Genomic DNA, 20,419 nt, shown 5'->3' on the forward strand with positions numbered 1-20,419 from the left:
ATCCTATTTTCTAAAGTCAAATTGTTTCTTCCGTGAATTTTGATCAACTTTATTTTAAAACATTAACATAGAAAAAAATGTGAAGAACAAAAAGTAACTGATTAACCCTTTTCTGCCTAGAAACATTCAGCACTAACATTCTTCCCCGTGTCTTTAAGTTCATGCTGCTGTCCCTACCAGTTTACAGCTGTTGAGATGCCCTCTCTGTTTTTCAGAGTTCATCTGGAGCCCCTTCCCCCATCAAGTCTTCCTGGTTTTCTCTCACCAGGCATTTTCGCTCCGTTAAATTCGTGATATCCTGTCTGCATTATGTTCATACCTTACTACATTTATTGCTTGCTCCTTTTATATTAGTTACGTTCTTGGAGACCATAAGCTCTCTGAGGGCTAGGACCACCTTACGTGTCTGCGACCCTAGCATCATCAACCCATTGTGTGGCTCCTAATAGGGACCTCAGTAAATTTCTTGCTGGGTGGAATGAAGTTGAGTTTGGGCAGACCAAGGGTTGGGGTCTAGCCCAGGGAGTTGCTTCCTATGACTCTTAAGACCAGACATGGATTCATCTTTGTCCCTTTCCTGATTGCGGAATTCTCCGTATTGTGGTGTGTGTTCCAAAGAGAGACTTGTTGTTCCTGCGAATTGCACACTTGTGTTTGTTGGCTTTTGGCATCAGCCATTTGCCAGCCCAGTGACATCTGGCACTCTTGGCTAAAGGCCTGGCCCTTGGGACGCTCTTAGGAGCAAAGAGTTACTGAGGGGCGGGCCGCCCATGGCTGTTGCAGCCTGGGGCCCCGGTCTAGACGGGGGAGCAGAGAAATTAGCCTCATCTCGCGTTACACAGCTCAGCCTTGGATGAGGGGATAGAATTATTCATCTTACTCATTGTGGCTGTGTCGGGGGCTGGAAGGCCCAGCCTGCAGGACACGGAGACCCCTGCTGCACCTTCTTATTGGGGGTTTGTGACTCGTCTCTGAGACTTGTGAGGAAAGAATAAATGTGACAAGGTGCTCAACTTCTTCATTGGCTGTCCGGGAAATGCAAATGAAGACCAGGAGGCACTCCCATGGCATACCCACCAGAATGGCTAAAATGAAAAGGAGAGTATCAAGGATTGGTGAGATGCTCGGCGGGCAGGAGTCCAAACTGGTACAGGCATTGTGGAAGCTTGGCTTTACCTGCCAGAGCTGATACGCGTACACCCTTTGACCCAGCAATTCCGCTCGTGGGTATATACCGACCGGAAAAGTGTGCATAGGGTTACAGAGAGCCATGTATTAAATTCTCGTAGCAACACTATCTCTAACAGTCCATCCGTGCCCACTGGCAACAGCATAGAAGAATAAGTTGCAGTATCATACACGGTGAAATGTCGTACGAAGAGTGAGCGTGAGTGACCCACAGTGACACGTGACAGGTGGCTGAACATAGACGAGGTTGAATAAAAGAAACCAGACACATGTTGCATGATTCTCCTCATGTAAAGAGTGAAAACGGGCAAAGCTGATGAATGCTGTTAGGAGCCAGGATGTCAGTGACACAGATAGTGACCTCGGGAGAGGGTGACCTGAGGGGGCTCTGGGGAGCAGGGAGCATTCTGGTTCTCCATCTGGGTGCTGATTTTATGGGCGTGCTCAGTTTGTGGAAATTCCATGAGCCCATCGCTCACACAAGTGACAAATATTCTATGTCCAGGACAAGTTAAAAATTAATTCGTGGAGGGGCCCCTGGGTGGCTCAGTTGGTTGAGCAAACGACTCTTGGTTTTGGCTCAGGTCACGGTCTCGTGGGTTGCAGGATCAAGCTGCATGTTGGGCTCAGTGGGGAATCTGCTTGAAGATTCTCCCTCCCTCTTCCTTTCCCCCTCCCTCCTCGAATAGATAAATAACATCTTACCAAAAAAAGTAATTCATGGGATATAGACCCAAAAGAGCTGATGGCAGGGGCGTGAGCTGCTCTTTGCACACGCACGTTCAGAGCCATGTTATTCATAGTGGCCAAAAGGTGGGAGTGACCCAGGTGTCCATGGTTGGGTATTTGTATACGATGGGATACAATTCAGCCTCAAAAGGGAGTTCTGACACCTGCTTCCACGTGTTGCAACCTTGAAGGCGTGATACCGAGTGCGGTAAGCCAGCCCGGAGAGGGACAGATGTTGCACAGTGGCCTTACTGTGGGGTACACAAAGTAGGTGAGTTTCCAGGGACAGGAAGTGGAATGGTGGTTTCCAGGCCCTGGGGGAGATGGGGCGTTGGGGAGTCCGTGTTTCATGGGGACAGACTTTCAGTCGGGGAAGAGGGAAGGGTTCTGGGGATGGACGGCAGGGACGGTTGCACAATGTGTGGTGTGAATGTACTCCGTGCCTTTGAACCTCCCACTGAAAGCTGATTAAGGTGGTAGGTTTTCTGTTGTGTGTGTTTTACTGAGTTCAGCAGGTGCAGGTCCCCCAGAGTGAGCGGGATGCTCACTCTGCAGAGGGGCCGGGGTGAGCCCCGGGCAGCAGGTCCTACAGCTGAGCTCAGGAATGGGGCTCTGAGTGTGAGGGGTGCTTCTCCACCTCTGGAGGGGTTCTCAGGGGTGGAGGGGGCCATTGACGTTGGAGGCCCCACAAGGGTCAGACCAGCAGGCATGCGGGCTGACATGTCGAAACAGTCTGGAAAGAAGCCTCTCTTGCCCCACAGGGCCTGGTCTGGCTGTTGTCTGTGCTGTCAGGTCCGGGGGACACGAGACTGCAGATGGGCGATTTGGCCCAAGGACAGGTAGAATTTCCCCTGTGGGCTTTATTCTGCGGGAGTAAGAGCTGGAACCATGTTGCTGGCGTGACAGCCGGGGGCTGCTGCTGTCCGCGGGATAGGCAAAGTCAGAGGCAAATCCCTGCACCCCAAGGGCTGCCCTGCGCCAGGCCCCTGCCGGATGGCAGGGAGCGCCTCCAAGGGGGCAGGGCCGGAGAGGGGTAGTGGTGCAGAATGCATGCTTCCTGAATGTGCCAGAACCCTGGGGCAGCTGTGTGGTCAGGTGTTCTGTTTTGAATGTCCACTTTGGAATGAGAAAGCGTGTTGTTAACACTCTTAACAGCAGGGACAGGGTTCCCAGAAAAGCTGCCTCCCGACACCTGGACTCCGGGGCCCGCCCCAGGCCAGTCAGCTCAGGCCACTCTGTCTGCCCAGTCCTAGGAAATGGACTCTTCCCACCCCACCGCACCGCCCAGGCTTGCCCTCCGGGGGCCAGCTGCCGATCTGGGCCACCTCACTGGGGGTGTCCAGAGCCTGGAGTGTTTGCCTGGTGGCCTGGAAAACCCGAGGAGCATTTCTGGGCTTGCAGAAAGGGTGCTCGCAGCTGGCAGGTGAAGGTAGGGGGCAGGAATCCCGAAGCATTTTTCCTGCTGAGAAAATCTGGTTACAGATCTGTGGCGACCTGGGAGTCTTTCTGTGTCGTGACACCACCTGTGGGATCTGCGTGGAGAGTGGGGTGGGGGAAGGATCCATCCTAAGGAGCCATGGGATTTGCCCCTAAACGCTTTCCATGAGTTCCACACCCTCTCTGTCTCTTCACGCTCTTGGTACGGAACGGCCGACCTATCTCGGGTTCTGTTCTTCTTACCCCCAGAACCCATGACTGGGGAGGCGAATGGATGGCGGGCCGACCTGCCTCGCGTTCAGATCAAACCATGCTAGGCTGGGTCTGGGGGAGCCAAGAAATCGTCTAGGCCGGTGGTGCCCACAGCGTGCTCTCAGGGTGCCTGGTGTCACCTGGGAGCTCGAGAGCAAAGCAGATTGCTGTGTCCCACTCCACACCTGTGGAAGACTGCCCACCGGTGTTTTAGCACCCGCTGGCTTGCATGCACCTCGAAGATCGGGGAAACGCTAACCAGGCCACACTTCCTGGCCCAGAGATACAAAGTGGCTGTCTGTGACCCCATGGTGGTTAACCACTGCCGTCGGGGAGCCCCCTGCCCGCCGTGTCGGTGAGATCAGGCAGCAGAACCCGACTCTCGGAGCTAAGAGAGGCTGGTGAATCCCTTTGCATTTTGTGTCTTGGGGATGGGAGTTTTTGGGGGGCTACTAGGGTTGGGAGGGTGGAGTGCGGCCCCGCAGTGAACACACAGAGCTGAGGACCCTAAAGGCTGTGGACCTGGTTCCCATCACCCGTTGCTGTGTGGTCAATGACCCTTTTTTTTTTTTTTAAGATTTTAATTATTTATTTCTGAGCGAGAGGGAGAGAGTACACATGTGTGCGTGTAGGCGAGGGGAGGGGGGAGCAGACGTGGAGCTCGATCTCATGACCCCGAGATCATGACCTGAGCTGAACTCACTGAGCCTCCCAGGTGCCCTGACATTTCAAAACAAGTTTTTTTTTTCTGTTGTCATCGTCACCGTCGTCCAGCACTAAGCCTTTATTGAGCCCTTCCTGGGGTCTCCACCTTGGGGTTAACAGGCTGATTAGCTCCTTGTCCCATCTGCCCCGAACTGGTCCCACGTCAGACCTTCGGAACTAAGGCTTCAAAGGACCGTCATGGTCACTCACCACGGTAACAGAGGAGATAGAATGTGGGCCAAGGACCATGTGACTCCAGCATGATGCTTACCTACACTGGGGAGGTCAGGCAGAACCGTCGTGCATTTCCTGCTTGTGACAGTCTCCGAGTTTCATGACTGTGGGGCAGAAGTTCTCCTGCAAGTGCCAAAATGGGTATAGTTATTGTTACCATATGTTGAAGTGTGTTGAGGCATTTTACAATGTCTGTATTGGTTGCAGTTTCCACATGGGTTTTAATTGTGTTTTAATTAAAGACTGAAGTGGAAATCCTATGTATCTCGGGTAGTTGAAAGAAATCCTAAATATTCGCTCAAATAAAACGTGATTTATGCGTTATTAAAAAAAAATGGGACAGACACGTGGATACTCTGGCCCTATTTATGCATTTCCAGATCATATGAGAGAAGAGGAAGTTGGAGGTGGGGGGTGGGGAAACCCCGTGTAACCATGGAGACACGGGATCTTGTGTGCGGCTCCTTGGGATGGGAACCAGACACGGATGCCCATGGTATGGCGGACTCCTCCCACCTTCTGTACAGTTTGGGGTGGCTTTGGGGATTGGTTTATTGTTATGTTTAGCCTCTGGGGGATGGTTGGCAAACTATGGTCCATGGGCACAATCCCGTCTGCCACCTCTTTTTGTAAATAAAGTTTTATTAGAAAGCAGCTACATTCACTCATTTACATACCGTCCATGGCTGCTCACATGGTGACGCTGGATTTAAGTTGTGGTGGGGGGAAGTGTATGGCTGGTAAAGCCCCAAATATCTACTCTCTGGTCCTTTACAATAAAAAAGTTTGCCAGACCCTGGTCTGATGATCCCATTTTGGATGTTTCCTCAATTTTCTTCCTATGTAGGTCGTACATGCTTAAATCCCCCTGATTTCTTCATCAAACATGGTGTGATCCCAGCGGTGAGACATCTTAGCTCAGGGGCCGTGGGCTCACAAGGAAAAGGTAATCAGAGACCACAGGCTTGATTTAAAAAAAAAAATTTCACAGTGAATATGTACCAGTCAGGGTTCTTTCCTTCTTTTTATTTTTTAAAGATTTTATTTATTTATTTGACAGAGATCACAAGTAGGCGGAGAGGTAGGTAGAGAGAGAGGAGGAAGCAGGCTCCCTGCTCAGGGGGCAAGCCCCCTGATGCGGGGCTTGATCCCAGGACCCTGGGATCATGACCTGAGCCGAAGGCAGAGGCTTTAACCCACTGAGCCACCCAGGCACCCCAGTCAGGGTTCTTTCTTAGCTGCAAATAACAGAACCACAGAAGTCCCAGTGCACCACCTTGGTAGATCTGCCTTGAAAGGTAGAAATTTCACATTATATGTTGAAATCTGAGAAGTTAAGACATTATTCAGTAAACACGGCATAGGAGACTGGCTCAGAGTGTCAAGAGAGCTGGCCTAGTGTGCTTTGAAAGGGGTTCTCAGACCCATCTCCAAATTCCACCCCTCTGTCTTTCAAGACTTCGCTGCCACCTCCTCCAGGAAGCCTTCCCGAGGTGAAAGTCTTTGTCCTCTGTCCTCTGGGAACACTTTATCTCTTACTCTCTGGGAAGATATGATGTTCTCTTTCATATGATAGTTACATGGTTTCATGTTTCCTCTTCCACATCTTTGTGACTTTTCCACACTTATATCTTTTTGCCAGTCTAAGGGGCATATTTTTTAAATCTGCATTTGCGTGGTGGTTTTAATTAGGATATGCCTGATGAGTAGTGAGGATGAGCATCTTTTCATGTTTATTGGCTGTCCGCATTTCCTTTTCTGTTATGTGCATATTCATAGCTATTGTATGTGTTCTATTAGGTTGTCTTTTTCTTATTTGTTTGTTAGTGTTCTTTATATATTCTGGATACTGATTCTTTGTTGTATGTAGTACAATTCTTTTTTGTCTGGTCTGTTATTCTTTTTCCCTTCTGTGTTTTTGTTTTTGTTTTTTTGTTTTTGTTTTGTATCCCCTGCTCTGGTTTTGCTTCATGAAATGCTTGGGTGAGGGCCAATTAATACATCCCCTTTGGATGCCCCCTGACTCGGAAGCTTGGTGTCTATATCAGTGAAAAAACCCCAAACCCCTTTTGATGCTGCCCCTTGAGGTGGGAAGAGCAGAATTCCTTTCCCATCTTTTCCCACTCCTGCATCTGTTTCTCTCCAGCTGTATGAGATTCCTGCAGCTGTTGTAACAAAATACCATGAACCAGATAGCTCAAAACAGCAGAAATGTATTTTGTCACAGTTCAGGAAGCCAGAAGCCTGAAATGAAGGTATTAGCAGGGTTGTTCCTCCTGGGGGCTCTGAGGGAGGGCCTGTCCATGCCTCACTCCTAAATGATGGTGGCTGCTGGTGACCTTGACATGTACAGGCATCATCACAGTCTCCGCCTCCATCTTGACATAGCGTTCCCTACAGTGTGTCTGGGTTTCTTCTCTCTTTCCCTTTTTTAGAAGGACACTTGTCATTGGATTCAGGGCCTACCCTGAAGGTATATATGCCTTAGGGAGAAACTACACGTGTTAGATAATCTTCCCTCATGCACGGGTTACAGGGATGACGGCCATGAGTCCAGTGCTCATGAACCAACGACAGACACCACCTGTCTTTAAACAGAACCGTCCATACAATGACATTAACCATGGATTGGTTTGTGAGAAAGATGTGCCCAGCAGCTTTCAGGAACCTGACCTGTATCTCTGTTAGGAGCAGCGTTTCAGGATTTGCCAACTGTTGTTGTTCCGGCTTTACAGACTCTTAACAACTGAAGCACTCACAGCGCTGTGGGTTAACTACACAGCCATGAGAAGAAAGGATAGAAACACAGTGAATAAGGAGAGTCAACCACATCTGAAAGAGCCCACCTGTGAAAACGACCATTCCGCGAGAGCCAGGGTGGGGGGTGGCGTCTGGACGTAGGCGCCTCCGGTTGCCAGCACACGTTCCTTAGTGGAATGACACTGAACAGACATCAAAAGGGACAACGAGATGGCATATCACGAAAGATGGCAAGAAAACAAAAAAGTTAATCGCAGGAGTGAGATCCGTGTAACACGCAGCAAGGAACCAAAAAAAAAAAACAAAAAACAAAAACCCGCCTCCACCCGTAGAATACAGTAAAGTGAGTTCTGATGGAACCAAAATGTGGTACGTGCATGATTCCACTATTAAGGTGTCGTGTGTTACTCATTGACTTACAAAGAGAAGGCAGTGGGGGAAAGCAGGATTTAAAATAGGGTGAGCACAGGATCAGTCTTTTTATTTCCATTAAAAAAAAAAAATGCTTACTTAGTGGAAGGTCTGAGTGACTCTGTTACTTAGGGCAGGATGAAAGTTACTTTTAGGGCATACCATGTGTGTTTCTGTGCTGTTGGATTGTTTGCAAAAAAGAACGTATTGACATATTAGTTGAGTTTAAAAAAAAAAAAAAAGAAAGGGGCACGTGGGTGGCTCAGTGGGTTAAAGCCTCTGCCTTTGGCTCAGGTCGTGATCTCAGGGTCCTGGGATCGAGCCCCGCATCGTGCTCTCTGCTCAGTGGGGAGCCTGCCTCCTCCTCTCTCTCTACCTGCTTCTCTGCCTACTTGTGATCTCTGTCTCTCTCTCTCTATCTGTGTGTCAAAAAAATAAATAAATAATCTTAAAAAAAAAAAAAAAGAGAGAGAAGTGGGGAAAAGTGGGGATAAGGAGAGCCGCGGCATTTCCGGTGAAAGCTGTGCAAAACCACATCTTCTTCTCTCTCTCTCATCTCGTCTCTCAGAGGTCCTGGTCCAGAGACTGTCACCATCTGTCGCATTGCTATCTATACTGGCTCGTGTCTGCGTCCATCTCCCTCTTCAGACTCTGAACCGCCGAGGGCAGTCTCAGTATTTCTAGAAGCCGACAGATTGGGCGGTCTGTGTGAGATGCTCGGGGCATCCTTCCGCGGGGATGTGGTGGGTGTGCCACAGGGAGCTGGTGCTTCGGGCCTGGGTATTAGGGAAAGCATCCCCCAGTCTCCCACGCTCGCTCCTCGGGTGTGCTGGGCAGCTGTCCCCTCTTCCGGCCTGAACCGCTTCAGGATGGGAACCCTGGCCCATAGGGGGGGCCCATGCTAGGGAGAGAATGGAGAAATTGACCTGGAGTGCATTCATGGGGAGGAACAAGGGGTGTGTTGAGACCAAATCAGGAAGTTCAAGACTTGGGGGAAGACCTTTGGAGTTTGGGAGGGGACTGTGGGAACTGGAGGTCACTCCACTGGGCCCTCCCAAGACCCCCATGTTGGCTTCAGCTTTGGCCCGTGGCCCCAGGCATCCTGGAGACCCGTGAATGGTTTCCCCTGCAGAGCCGTGTGGCTGCCGAAGCCGTGTCCCGGGCCCCAGAGGGGCTGGAGCTGGACAGATCCCGGCTGCAGTCTGGAGAAGGGTTTGATCAGTGCCATAAACGCCCTGACCCGAGTGTGCCAGACTTAATTGAAAAACCAGCTTTGCAAACACAATCAGCAGGCCTCCGAAGGAAAGAAGGCAGGCAGGAGCGAGCGAGGTCTGCGCACTGACTCATCTTTCCCCCAGGGGCGGTGACACACGGCTCAGACATTTCCCGCGGCCACAGGCTCTAGAGCCGTGGTGGGGAGGCCTCTGGAGGCCCCAGGCAGCCTCTCGGGAGGCTGGCTGCTCCCGGTGCCCCCAGGTGCTGGGCCGGGAAGGGGGCTGCCGGCTCACGGGGAGGAAGGGGACCTCCTGCCCCAGTCTGTGACCTGTCTGAGACTCTTGCTCTCAAACGAAACAAACATGAGCTGATAGGGTGGAGACTCTGGGGACAGGCTGGGTGGCCCTTGTCTTCTAGCTCTCTGTGTTTCTTTCTTTCTCCGAGGGGCAGAGCGTTCCCGGGAGAGACATCTGTGGGTCTCATCATCTTATTGGGTTAGCCGAGCCCATCAGCTCTCAGTGTCGACGAGGGCTCTGTTGTTGTTGGAAAGGCTGTGGGCCTTTAGAGCCTCGTCCACGCAGGCGAGTGTCTGCAGGACTCCGAGTGCTGGAGCAGGTGCTCCCAGGGACGGGAGCAGAGCTCCTGCAGGGTCAGGAAGCAGCCTCGGGGTAGCCCTCCACCCGCCAACTAGCTGTGTGGCCTCCCTTTCACTGGACCTGCATGCCCCATCTTTCGCTCTCGGACGTCAAGCTGGATGACGGCTGGAGTTTCTGTGAGCTGCGAGCTGTGCACACCCTTGAAGGGAGCGCCATGATGTGGGGGAGGGACTTCCTCCTGAGTCCCCCTCCCCACTCCCCTGCCTCCCTCTCTGTCTGCCCCCCAGCTCCCTGACTGGCCCCCTGTTTTATATCCAAAGCTGAAATTCCTGCCCCTCTGTGGAGCTGAGGAAGATGGGGCCAGAAAACACTCCCCTGCAGCTCGTTGTCATTTCCCTTTAGAAGGTCCTAGAAGACCGGCTCCCGGTGGCCTCTCGACACAGTCTTAACCTGCATCGCTTGGGGACGGCCCTCTCACCGGCCTGTAGAAAAAAACCCTCCGTCCTCCGCAGAAGAGGTGGTAAGGGCATATTATTCCGAAAGCAGACAACCAGTAGAGGGTGGAAGAACATTCTGGTAGGTTGACATACTGAGTGCGGGGTATAAAAATTTGGGGGTGGGGTGGGGGAGACATCCTGTTTCTTTTCTCCTTGATTGAGGATATCTTGTCTGCTTTCAGGAAGGATTTGTGGCCAAGGTACAAGAGATGGCGTTTGATATGAAAATGTGTATTGTGGCTCCCTGAATGGGGCATGGGGGAGGGGCTGGGAGGCACACACCCCTACCCCCCCACTCCCCATCCCCCTCACCATCCCCCGCCATCGCTGGGCTGGGTGGACCCGGAGCGACACTGGGGGAAGCTGCATGACCTCAAAGGGTGCTTTTAGGAAAGTCTGGATCAGACATGATGTTATAGGAAAAAATGCAGCATCTGAGGGAACAGCGTGTGAATAGAGAGAAAGCCGAGACAGGGCAGGGAGGCGGAGAGGACACAGCACTGACTGTCATGGGGAGCCCGGACAGGGGCCATGCCGCGCTGCCTTGGGGAACGTGGCGAGGATGTTGTGCCCCAAAGGGAAGGCCGGCCACGGGGGTGGAACAGTGGCTGCGGAGGCCAGGAGTCAGGCCTGGGCGTTTCTGGAGCATGAGGACGGAGAGAGCCACCGGCCGGACTTTGGGCTGTGCCCAGCAGGGTGAGCCGTTTCCTCCCAAAGCCTTGTAGCCACCCTCGATGCCCAACATTTGAGGTTGGGGACAAGGTTCACTGTCCTCCCTGAGATGGGTGGGATCTATGCCTCTTTGTCCCTTGCATGTTGCAAGGAAGAGAGACAGGTATCTTAGCTCAGGCTGCAAGCCATTTCCAGCGATGCCTTAGAGCCTGGCCCACATCCCATCTCTGGCCTTTTCCAAGTAACCTGGGGAGGAATATTATCTGAGCTTTGTTCTCTCCACCAGTAAACCAGGTCTCACTGCATTGCCTACCACAAAGGGACGTGGGGATTGAGCGAACTGTTTCTGAAAGCGACTTTATTGAAGTTGTAATTCTTGTGTTGTATCAGGCAGACATTTAGAGCGTACAGGTCTGTGGTTTCCAGTCTGTCCAGCCGTGTAACTATCCTCAGCATCAGCGTACATCACCCCCAAAAGAAATCCTGTACTCACCAGCTGCCACTCCCCATGTCCCCCCCATCACCCACCCTTGATGGGTGAGAAATAGTCCTGTGCATGTTTATACCATATTTTATTTATCTGTTCATCCCCTGCTAGACATTTAGGCTGGTGCCCTGTTTGGGCTCCTGTGAATCTGTGGGTGGGTTCTGGGCGGGCGTGTGTTCTCGGTCCTTGGGGCGTGGACCGATCCCCTGGAGGGGTGTCACTGGGTCACGTGCTCATTCCATGTTCAGCTTTTTGACAACTGTTCCCCAGAGTGGCCACACCGTTTTACGTCCCCACCAGGATTGCGTGAGGAATGCGTTTTCCCCATCCCCGTGCCATGCATTTGCCTTTTTTGATCCAAGCCGTCCCCGTGGGTAAGCAGGGATAGCTCACGGTGGCTCTGTTTTGCCTTTCCCTGAAGGGGTCGTGGGGTAGAGCCTCTTTGCACATGCTTCTTAGCCACTTGTTGGATCTTCCCTGGAGAAATGTTTCTTTGGATCCTTTGTCTGTTTTTTTTTTTTCTTTAAAGATTTTATTTATTTATTTATTTGACAGAGATCACAAGTAGGCAGAGAGACAGGCTCCCTGCTGAGCAGAGAGCCCGATGCGGGGCTCGATCCCAGGACCCTGGGATCATGACCTGAGCTGAAAGCAGAGGCTTTAACCCACTGAGCCACCCAGGTGCCCCCTTTCTCTGTTTTGATTAGGAAGTTTGTCCTCAAGAGTGCTTGGAGGAATGCCTTGAGCCTGGGCAGTGCCCTAGAACTCATTCGTAGGGAGATTTCCCGGAACTCAGCATGCCGGACTTCCCGCCTGCCCCTGCCCATTTCATTCCAGCGACTTTGTCTGGAGCTGCGGTTCCCTTACGTTTACATCCCCCGAATTGTTCGGCAGCAGCTGCGGGCTGCCCAGGTTACCTGTGGGCTCTATGTAAAGCTTTGGCTTCTTTCATTTGCCTTTTGCTTAAACATATCCCTGTTTCCCCCTGAGCTAAGACTCCTTAGCGAGGATCGAGCTCAGGTTTGGTTTGATCTCAGCATTTCAAGGACGTCTCTGGCTCTCTCAGGGGAACCGTCCTGAGCCCTGAGGGAGGGGATGTCCGGAGACCCCGAGGATGAAGCCACCAGGCCGTCCCCCATGTGGCGGGACCAGGAAGGAGGCCGGCCCTGCATGAGTCCAGCCTCCCGGGCAGGGCGGCAAGCGGTCCAGATGGACACAGTGGACAGAGAGCTGGAGGGCATAATTAGAATTCCCATGGGGATGAGCTGCTCACAGAGTGAACCAGCTTGTTAGTGACCCACTGGTGATGAAAGTCCAGTGTCCTTCTGAAGGACACTTTTCTCCTTTTCCTAGAGGCCATTTCCATTCCGCTCTAAGCTCCCCGATGGCTTTATGTTTCCCCTTGAAGTCCCACATCCCCGGCCACTCCCTCCCCTGGCTGGGTCATGAGTAATCAATCCTTCTTCTGATGCAGAGGATCTGGAAGCCGTGCCTCTGCAGTGTTAAGGTCCTCCCCCAGCTTCTCTGCGAATCCCGCCTCTCTGAACCTGCTCCCTCTGTCAGTGCCCCCGACTTGGTGCAGGCACTCATTTTTCTGTCCTGGGACCTCGGGACTTGTCTGTGCTTTCCTGGTCTGGGGATCACCTGTGCTTGCTCTCCGGAGACCCTGCCCACATCCCCTGCCCCCTTCTTGTGTCTGTGTGTCCTCCCCACCCCCTCTGAGGGGTGTGGTCAGCAGCACCGAGCCACACCGAGGTCCAACCCAGGGTTGGTGGCACTGGTCAGTCACGCGTTTCTCCGGGGACGCCACAGAGCACCTCCCTTTCCACCTGTCCCCTCCTCCTCTCCAGATCTCTCATCGCCTCCCATCACCCCCACGGTGATGGCCTGCAGTTGGTCATTGCTCCTTCTGATGTGGGAAAGCTGGAACGTGACCCCATCGGGCCCAGAGGGCTGCTGTCTTTCTCAGCCTGGAGGCGTTTGGGATTCTAGAGAGTTACTTTGACATGTAATTGACATGTGATGTTTTTTTCAGCAGCAACACTCCCCTGTCCCACACCCTGAGGTCCCTTTAAGTTTGGTTCATAGTTAGCAAATGATGATTTGGATGAGAATCTTTGGATTGGGGGAAATGTCTTTTGCTTCCCAGCAACATCCCTGAGCAGGTATGGGGGTGCTGTGAAGCTTGACCGACACAAGTGAGGGGGTCTAGGGGAGCCTCCCACACTAAGCAGTGCTTGGGTTCTCAGGTCATAACCCCAGCCTCCCGGTTGTGGGCTCTTGTTTCTGACTGAGCTTTTCTACAGTCTTGTTTTCCGTATTACGAGGCTATACCTGTTCATTGTTTAAAAAAAAAAAAAAAAAAAAAAGCTACAAGACATAGACAAGGAACAAAAGTGACTAAAGAAGTAAAAATGTCAGTGGCTGGTAACCAGCCCTGAGCAACTGTGCTGACCCCGAGAGGATCTGTCACCTCATTGGGTTTTTGTCCAAGTGCACATGCACGTGTGCACATGTATGTGTGTATGTGTGCGAAGCTGTGGGTCTGTGTGTTTCCCCGTACTGTCTTCAGACTTCTTACGAATGCAGTGTTGTTGTTTCTCACATTACTGGATAGTCTTTTACCCTGTAGTTTTCCCTGGCTGTGTAGTTCTGGATCAGTGGCATGATTTGGCCCGATTTCTTAATCGGGCATTTAGATTTGGACACTTGGCCTGCTTCCCTCTAAGCTTTGCTGTAGGGACCATCCTTCTGGATTGACCTCTGTGCCATTCTCAGTGTTCCCTTAGGGTGGAATCCTGGCTGCGGAATTGCTAGGTCAGAGAGCGGGCACAGGCTTTAAGACCTTTGGTCCATGCCGTGTGTCTGCTTTCCCTAGAATTACCCCAGTTTACAGTCCCTACTTCCTCATGTGTCCTGGGCACAAATTCCTCTGAAAAAATCCCAGCCAACCTGGAAGATGAAAAGTGGCATTCGATTGTTTTAATTTGTAGGTCTCTCAAAACTAGGAAGAGAGGTTGACCCTGATTCCTAAATGTCTATTTTATGAATTACCTCCTAGAGCCATTCATACATTTCTCTAGTAAAGGTTCATCTTTTTTCTGAATGAATTCTTTATATGTTAAAGATTGTAACTTTTGGTCCATCTCTTGTCTTACAGATAATTCTCTCAAGTTAATTGATTTTATTGTTAGTGAAATTTTAAGATCTGCAATGCTTTTGACATAAAATGTTTACAGTTGTCTTGTGGTCAAATAGGTGCTTTCTAGCTTTTCACTTTCGATGTAGCGAGCTCAAGATGATAGAACTCTTGACTTCCCTTTTCTTCCAGTGATTTCTGCAGGTACATTTTTTTTTTAAAAGATTTTATTTATTTATCAGAGAGAGGGGGGGGAGAGAGAGAGCACAGGCAGCAGAATGGCAGGCAGAGGCAGAGGGAGAAGCAGGCTCCCTGCTGAGCAAGGAGCCCGATGTGGGACTCGATCCCAGGACCTGGGATCATGACCTGAGCCGAAGGCAGCTGCTTAACCAACTAAGCCACCCAGGTGTCCCTGCAGGTACATTTTTTTACATGTAAACTTCTCATCTGTCTGAAATATAAAAATAGCGATGAGCATAGAGGAGAACTATCCTAGTCCGTGAATGGTATATCCGTTGTCTCAGTGCTCTTCCTACCCAACTGTCCTTTCCTTCCTCATTCCCCCTCACCCATTGCATGATACAAACAGGTCTTGTTTTAGACTTTCTGTTTGATCAAGTTTTCTCTCTATTCTTGTATGCCAACTCACACTGTTTTGACTCTCGTGGCTCACGCTGTACTTTTAAGACTTCGGGAGGCTTTGGAAACAGAACAGCACCATCCAAAAAGCAAGGGATCGTTCACATTGTCGTACCAAGTCTTTGAATGTACTTGATAATCCCTTTCCTCCCTGGGAAGGGTGAACCATCTGTATTATTTTTAAAGCTTTTCTTCAGGGAGCTTCTGAACCTGTGAGCAGCATGAGGCTTGTTCCCTGCCCCCTGGCCCTGCCACATCCCGATACCCAGGAAAGGCGGGTCGGTGTCAGCCCGGGTCCCTCAGTTCCACGGCGTCTCATAATCACATCCGTTTTTCTTAAAAATCAGCAACCCCGCTCTGCTGACTCATGTTCTCTGACTTCTAGACGCTTTTCTTCCATAATTGGGTGTGCCGGGCACAATCCTTGCTTTTTTCCTTCCTGAGGTGGAGAATTCAGGGTGGAAACGCGGTGAGGACGCATAGCTCCAGCAGGGGGGTGGGGGTGGGGGACGCCCCTTCCCCACTCCCCCTGTAAGGGCTGTTGCCATGACAGTGGTCAGACAGACAGAGACTCCTGTGCCCTCCTCCCTCCAGCTTCTCTCCGGATCCCACTTCCTGAACCCAGAGGGAGCTTGTGGGTGGGAAGCCTGCTGGGTGGTCTGCCCAGACTTCCAAGAGATCCACGGCCACACTTTGTGCAGGGCGTCACATGGGCCCCAGGCCACACTCAGACCACGCTCAGCCGTGCTTTCTTTTCCGATGATGAGGCCGACCATGATAGTGACGAGGAGGAGGAGCCCACTGGTGACCAGGCAGTGGCCGGACAGTGTGGTGCAAATCCCAGAGGCCTGCCGTGCACAGATCATCATTTCATTACTGAACGTCTGCCTGCTTTGTGCCCCAAACAGCCGTCCATGCTGAGGGGTGGTGGTAGGGGTCAAAGGAGCCTGCCTCTCAGTGCTTGTCCCAGTCATCTCTGCTACAGCAGAGCCGGTAGTGGAGTTCTCAGACCCAGGACCTGACCACACGGACTTGATCCCTGACTCCAGCTCTCCTGTGACATGCAGATAGATGACCTAACTTTACTGTGCCTTGTCCTCATCTGTAGAATGGGGATACTGCTTCACAGGGTTAGTGTGAAGGCTACATGAGTTAGGATGGTGCCTGGTGCATGTTGTTTGCAGGTGTGTGTGTGTGTGTGTGTGTGTGTGTGTGTGTCTCCTATACTCCTGGGAATTCTTACCATCCTGTGGGGTGCTGGGCTTGTTATCACACTGTCTGATGGAAACATCACAGAGCTGGGTGTCACGTCTGCTTTATACATGGGAAACCCAAAGCTCCGGGAGTCCAAGTCACTCACCAGAGATGGTCCAGCAGCCAAGGGGCAAGGCCAGGAGTCACCCCCAGGCAGCCGGACCCCGGAGAAGAGCCCGGGTGAATGGATGGCTGCAGAACGGGGTGGTCGCAAGGGAAACCCATCCCAAAGGATTGGAGAACAAGAGATAGCATTTAAGGAATTTAATAAGATCTAGGGAAATGGTTGTTGTAAAGGTAAAGAGCATATGGGCAGTCAGGGGAGGAGACTGTGGATCCCATCTCTTGGTTTTGCAAGGGAAAAGTGAAGGGTATGGAACGTGGTAGGCACATGAGGGGTTGCAGACCCTCAGACCAGGTAATGCTGGTCTGCCTGGCTCAGTGCCCGAGCTGTGGGGGCAGGCCCGTGGCCTATGGGACCCGCCAGGAGTCATGGGAGGCAAGGGCAGACATGTGAGCACACTGGAGAGTCGTGGCCTCGAGGGGTGTCATGCTTTCAGGGCACCACAGACAGGAGCTGCAGGAAGCTTGTGTTTGAGCGAAGGACTGAGGGGTGGGGCTGTGAGGCAGGCTGTGCGTGGCCCGCACTTCTCCAGAAGGTTCTGGCCTCTGCCTGAGTGGTGGTGGGTGGAGTACGTGGGAGGAGGGAGGCTAGACAGTGGGCAGGGGCTGGATGGTGGGGGTAGGGGTGGGGACATAGAAGGCATTGGGGTCTTCCTTCAAGGGTAAAGGAAAGCTGGGGTCTGTGTAGACCCCATGATCACCCGGGGCTGCCCTGCAGCAGATGGGGGAGGGGCTGTGGGAGTTCCCAGGTGTGCATGGTGGAGGGGTGGGTGTAGACACGGTGGAGAGAAGCAGGTGAATCTGGGGTCTCTGTGGGAGGGAATGCCACCAGAACTTGTGCCTTGCTTTTAGGAGCACAAGGCACGCAGGAAGCCACCTGTGGTGTTGTCCTTCTCTGGTGCTGGTGGGGCTCTGGAACTTGGTGCTGCTTGCCTGGGGACACAGGCCAGTAGTAAAGGTGAGAGCGGTGGTTTCTTTGTCCCCAGTTTGTTGCCCAGGGGATCCTGGTGCAGGCCTCAGAGACGGATGTTAGAGACGGATTTTTGTTGTTGTTGTTGTTTTTAGAGACGGATGTTAAGAGTTGGGGGCCCAGATGCAGAAGAGAAGGCACCAGACTTGGTCGCCGGACTCTCCAGCTGTGCTCAGCCTTTCTTGGGCATATCTGACTCTACAAAAACCACTGTGGGCTCACGGTGGGTAGCGGGGGCAGTTCCAGTGCCCCAGACTGCCTGCAGCCTGGCCCTGGTGGAAAGTCTCCTGAGAAACAAAGAGATTCATTGATGAGTAAGACATGGGTGGCTTGGGGTGGAGTTGATCCTGGGACTCAGAAGAGGAAGTTCAGGCTCGTCTACAGGTGTCCCAGGCCGTCTTGACCCCTGTGGTCTAGGAGCAGGAGCTTCTGATCCAACTGGCCCTCTCCAGAACCGTTCCTGAGGTTCACCAGCAAAGTGGGAGGGTGTTGAGGAACAGAGCATGAACGTGATGCTCCCAGCCATCAGCTCAGGACCCAGGGAGCCAGTTGGAGGGAGGCAGGATGGGGGGTAGGGCTCCCCAGCCCGGTGCTTATTCTTTTTCAACTCCCACCCCTGCCAGGAGTCCAGTCTCCCTAGACCTCTGTTGAAAGGCCCTTTGCCTGGAAGGCTCCCCTGGAGAGCCTGTCCTTCCCTGCTGATGGGGAGCTGTGGGAATGGAGGTGGAGTTCCAGGGCCACCTGATGCCTGGAAGGAAAACCCAGCCGGGTCTCAGGCCCTCTGGTCTGATTGCAGCTACTCTGGAGTTATGTTTATTCCCCCGATGGATTTTTTCCTCTCTGGGAGGAAGCGGTGCCTCCAGCCCCAGCATCATGTGAATCCTAGTGAATCCTATCACATCAAAGATTCTTAAGTCTCTAAAGTGTGTGCCTATGTTAAAAGGAAGCAAGTTTGGATTTCTTAAGCCTCTGGGAGGAAGCGGGTGTGGTGGGAAGGGCAGAGCCTTTGGATCTAGACAACTGTGGATTTCCTCCCAGATAACATGTGCGCCTGTTCTCTTGGCTCTAAGATGGAAGGCAGCCCCAAAGACTAAGGGAGGTAACAGGAAGACCCATGCTTTGCTCACACTCCCTCCCCTTCCTCCCCTTTCCTAGGTGCTAGGGGAGGTGATCAGAGAGCAGGTGCATGCTTAAGTGCCTGTCCTCTAGGAGTTTTCATGCCCATTTTGAGACCTCTCTGTCCCCCACAGCCATAGCAGGGGTGGCCAGCTCCCTCTTACTGGCTGGCCCTCAAACTCAACCAGCCGGGGCTGAATCCATCTGCTCTCCATCCCAGACCTGGCCCCACTCTGGGTTTCTCCTTTGGTCCGTGAAGTCTCTTGGACCCTAAGGACCTCAGGGTCATCCCAGATGCCTCCCCCTTCTTCAATGCACTGGCATACAACCCCAGGTCTCCCTGCCTCGGTTCCCCTGGTGTGCTTCCTCCTCTGTTCCCATTGTCCCACCCTGCTTCAGGCCCCCAGCCCATGCCTGAATGGCCCCCAGGCTCTGTACCACTGCCTGCCCCCTCAAGTTTGCAGGGTCTTGTGGCACGAGGGTTGTTCTTACCGGTCATAAGCATTGTATCCTGATTATCTTAGTGTTTTGGACTCTTTATTTGCTCATTAATACTGAGGCTAGGCTTACATGCCCTAAGCAATTTTCTCTGTCCTGCCTTTGCTTGGCGCCAGGTTAAGTCCCCCTCCTCTGTCCCAGCCCTAATAACTGTGTGTCTTCTAATTATGGCCTCTTGCTATTCCTTAACCAAACATGCACACTCTGCCTCAGGGCATTTGCACTGGCTCTTTCTTCTTCTGAAATGCTTTCTTCCCCTATGTATCTGCATGGTTCACACTGTAACTTCCTTAAAGTCTTGACTCACATGCCACCGACTTGATGAGGCCTCCGTGACCACCGTGACCACCGTGTAAGATCACAGTGCTCCTCCCCGGCACCCGGCATCCCTGCCCTCCTTTCCTGCCCGAGTTTTCTTCACCATACTTATCTTCTCACAAGCCTGTACGATTTCCCTGTGTGCCCTGTTGCTCCTCTCTCCTCAGTCACTAGTGACAAGGACTTGGTCTGTTCACCACCGAATCCTGTGTCCAGCACTTAGGCTTTCAACCGATATCTGCTGAGTGAATGAGTAAAGAATGAATGGATGTACGACTCCATTTTTTAATGGCCCATCTTGGCCTCTCCTGCACTAGAGCTGGGCCTCCTTGAGAGTGGGAGTCTATTATATTTGTCTCTGTTTTGGCCCTAAGGTGTCCCTGATTCCTTTTTGATGAATGGATGGCTGTCTCAGCCTCCATCCAAATTCTCTGAGTAGAAACCCAAGCCCATCACTTCAGTCTCGGCGAGGCTGGTTTCTCTACAGCATGCACGCCAGCCCCTCATCATCTGCCCACGGCCTCCGTCACGCCTTCCTTCTCTCCCCTAACCCCTCATGCTCACCTTAGGCTCGTTTTTTCCCTCCCTTTGTCCACTGGCGAACTATGTGCTTTCAGGAACATCATGTGTTCCCACCTCTGGTCTTGCTGTTCCATGTACCTGAAATGCCCTCCCCTTTGGGCTTCTAGGAAACTCCTCTGCATCCCTCCCTTGCTTCGAACCCTTCTTCCCAGTGCACACCCCAAGATCCCTCCCTTCTAGCAGGGCCCCGCCCAACCACGCCCACCCCCTTGGCTAGAGGAGGACATTCGCAAGCCTGCTTTGTGCCCCTTGGGTCTCGCACAGCATCTCACTCCCGGTAGGTCAGAATTACCTGGGGAGCTTTTAGAAACTACTCATCGGGTCCTCACGTTGGAGCTGTTAATCAGATGAATCAGTCCCCCGTCTAGGGGCAGGGAGGCCGGCCACCCCACCAACTGATCGTGACTGAGCATCCCTGAGCCCAGCCCGTCCCCAGAGTGAAGGGGGGCCACTCCCAGCCAAGGGCATGTGTGTCGGAGCCCCATGCCAGCACGCACACGGGCACGCATCACACCCACCTGCCGTCCTGCCGGCTCTGAGCTCCTTCCCTCACGCCTTCCTGGTGCTCAGACCCATGTGCTTTCTGGAATCTTCCTA

At 52.4% G+C, this 20,419-nt stretch overlaps 1 protein-coding gene across 4 annotated transcripts in view; it reads left to right on the forward strand.

Moving 5' to 3' along the window:
- NTN1 (netrin 1) overlaps positions 1-20,419 on the forward strand; it is a 173,012-nt gene that overhangs the window by 71,625 nt on the left and 80,968 nt on the right. The window lies entirely within an intron of this gene.

Source organism: Mustela putorius, unplaced genomic scaffold (assembly GCF_011764305.1).
Source record: "Mustela putorius furo isolate JIRA1106 unplaced genomic scaffold, ASM1176430v1.1 tig00000695_pilon_pilon_pilon, whole genome shotgun sequence".
In the NCBI taxonomy this organism is placed as follows: domain Eukaryota; kingdom Metazoa; phylum Chordata; class Mammalia; order Carnivora; family Mustelidae; genus Mustela; species Mustela putorius.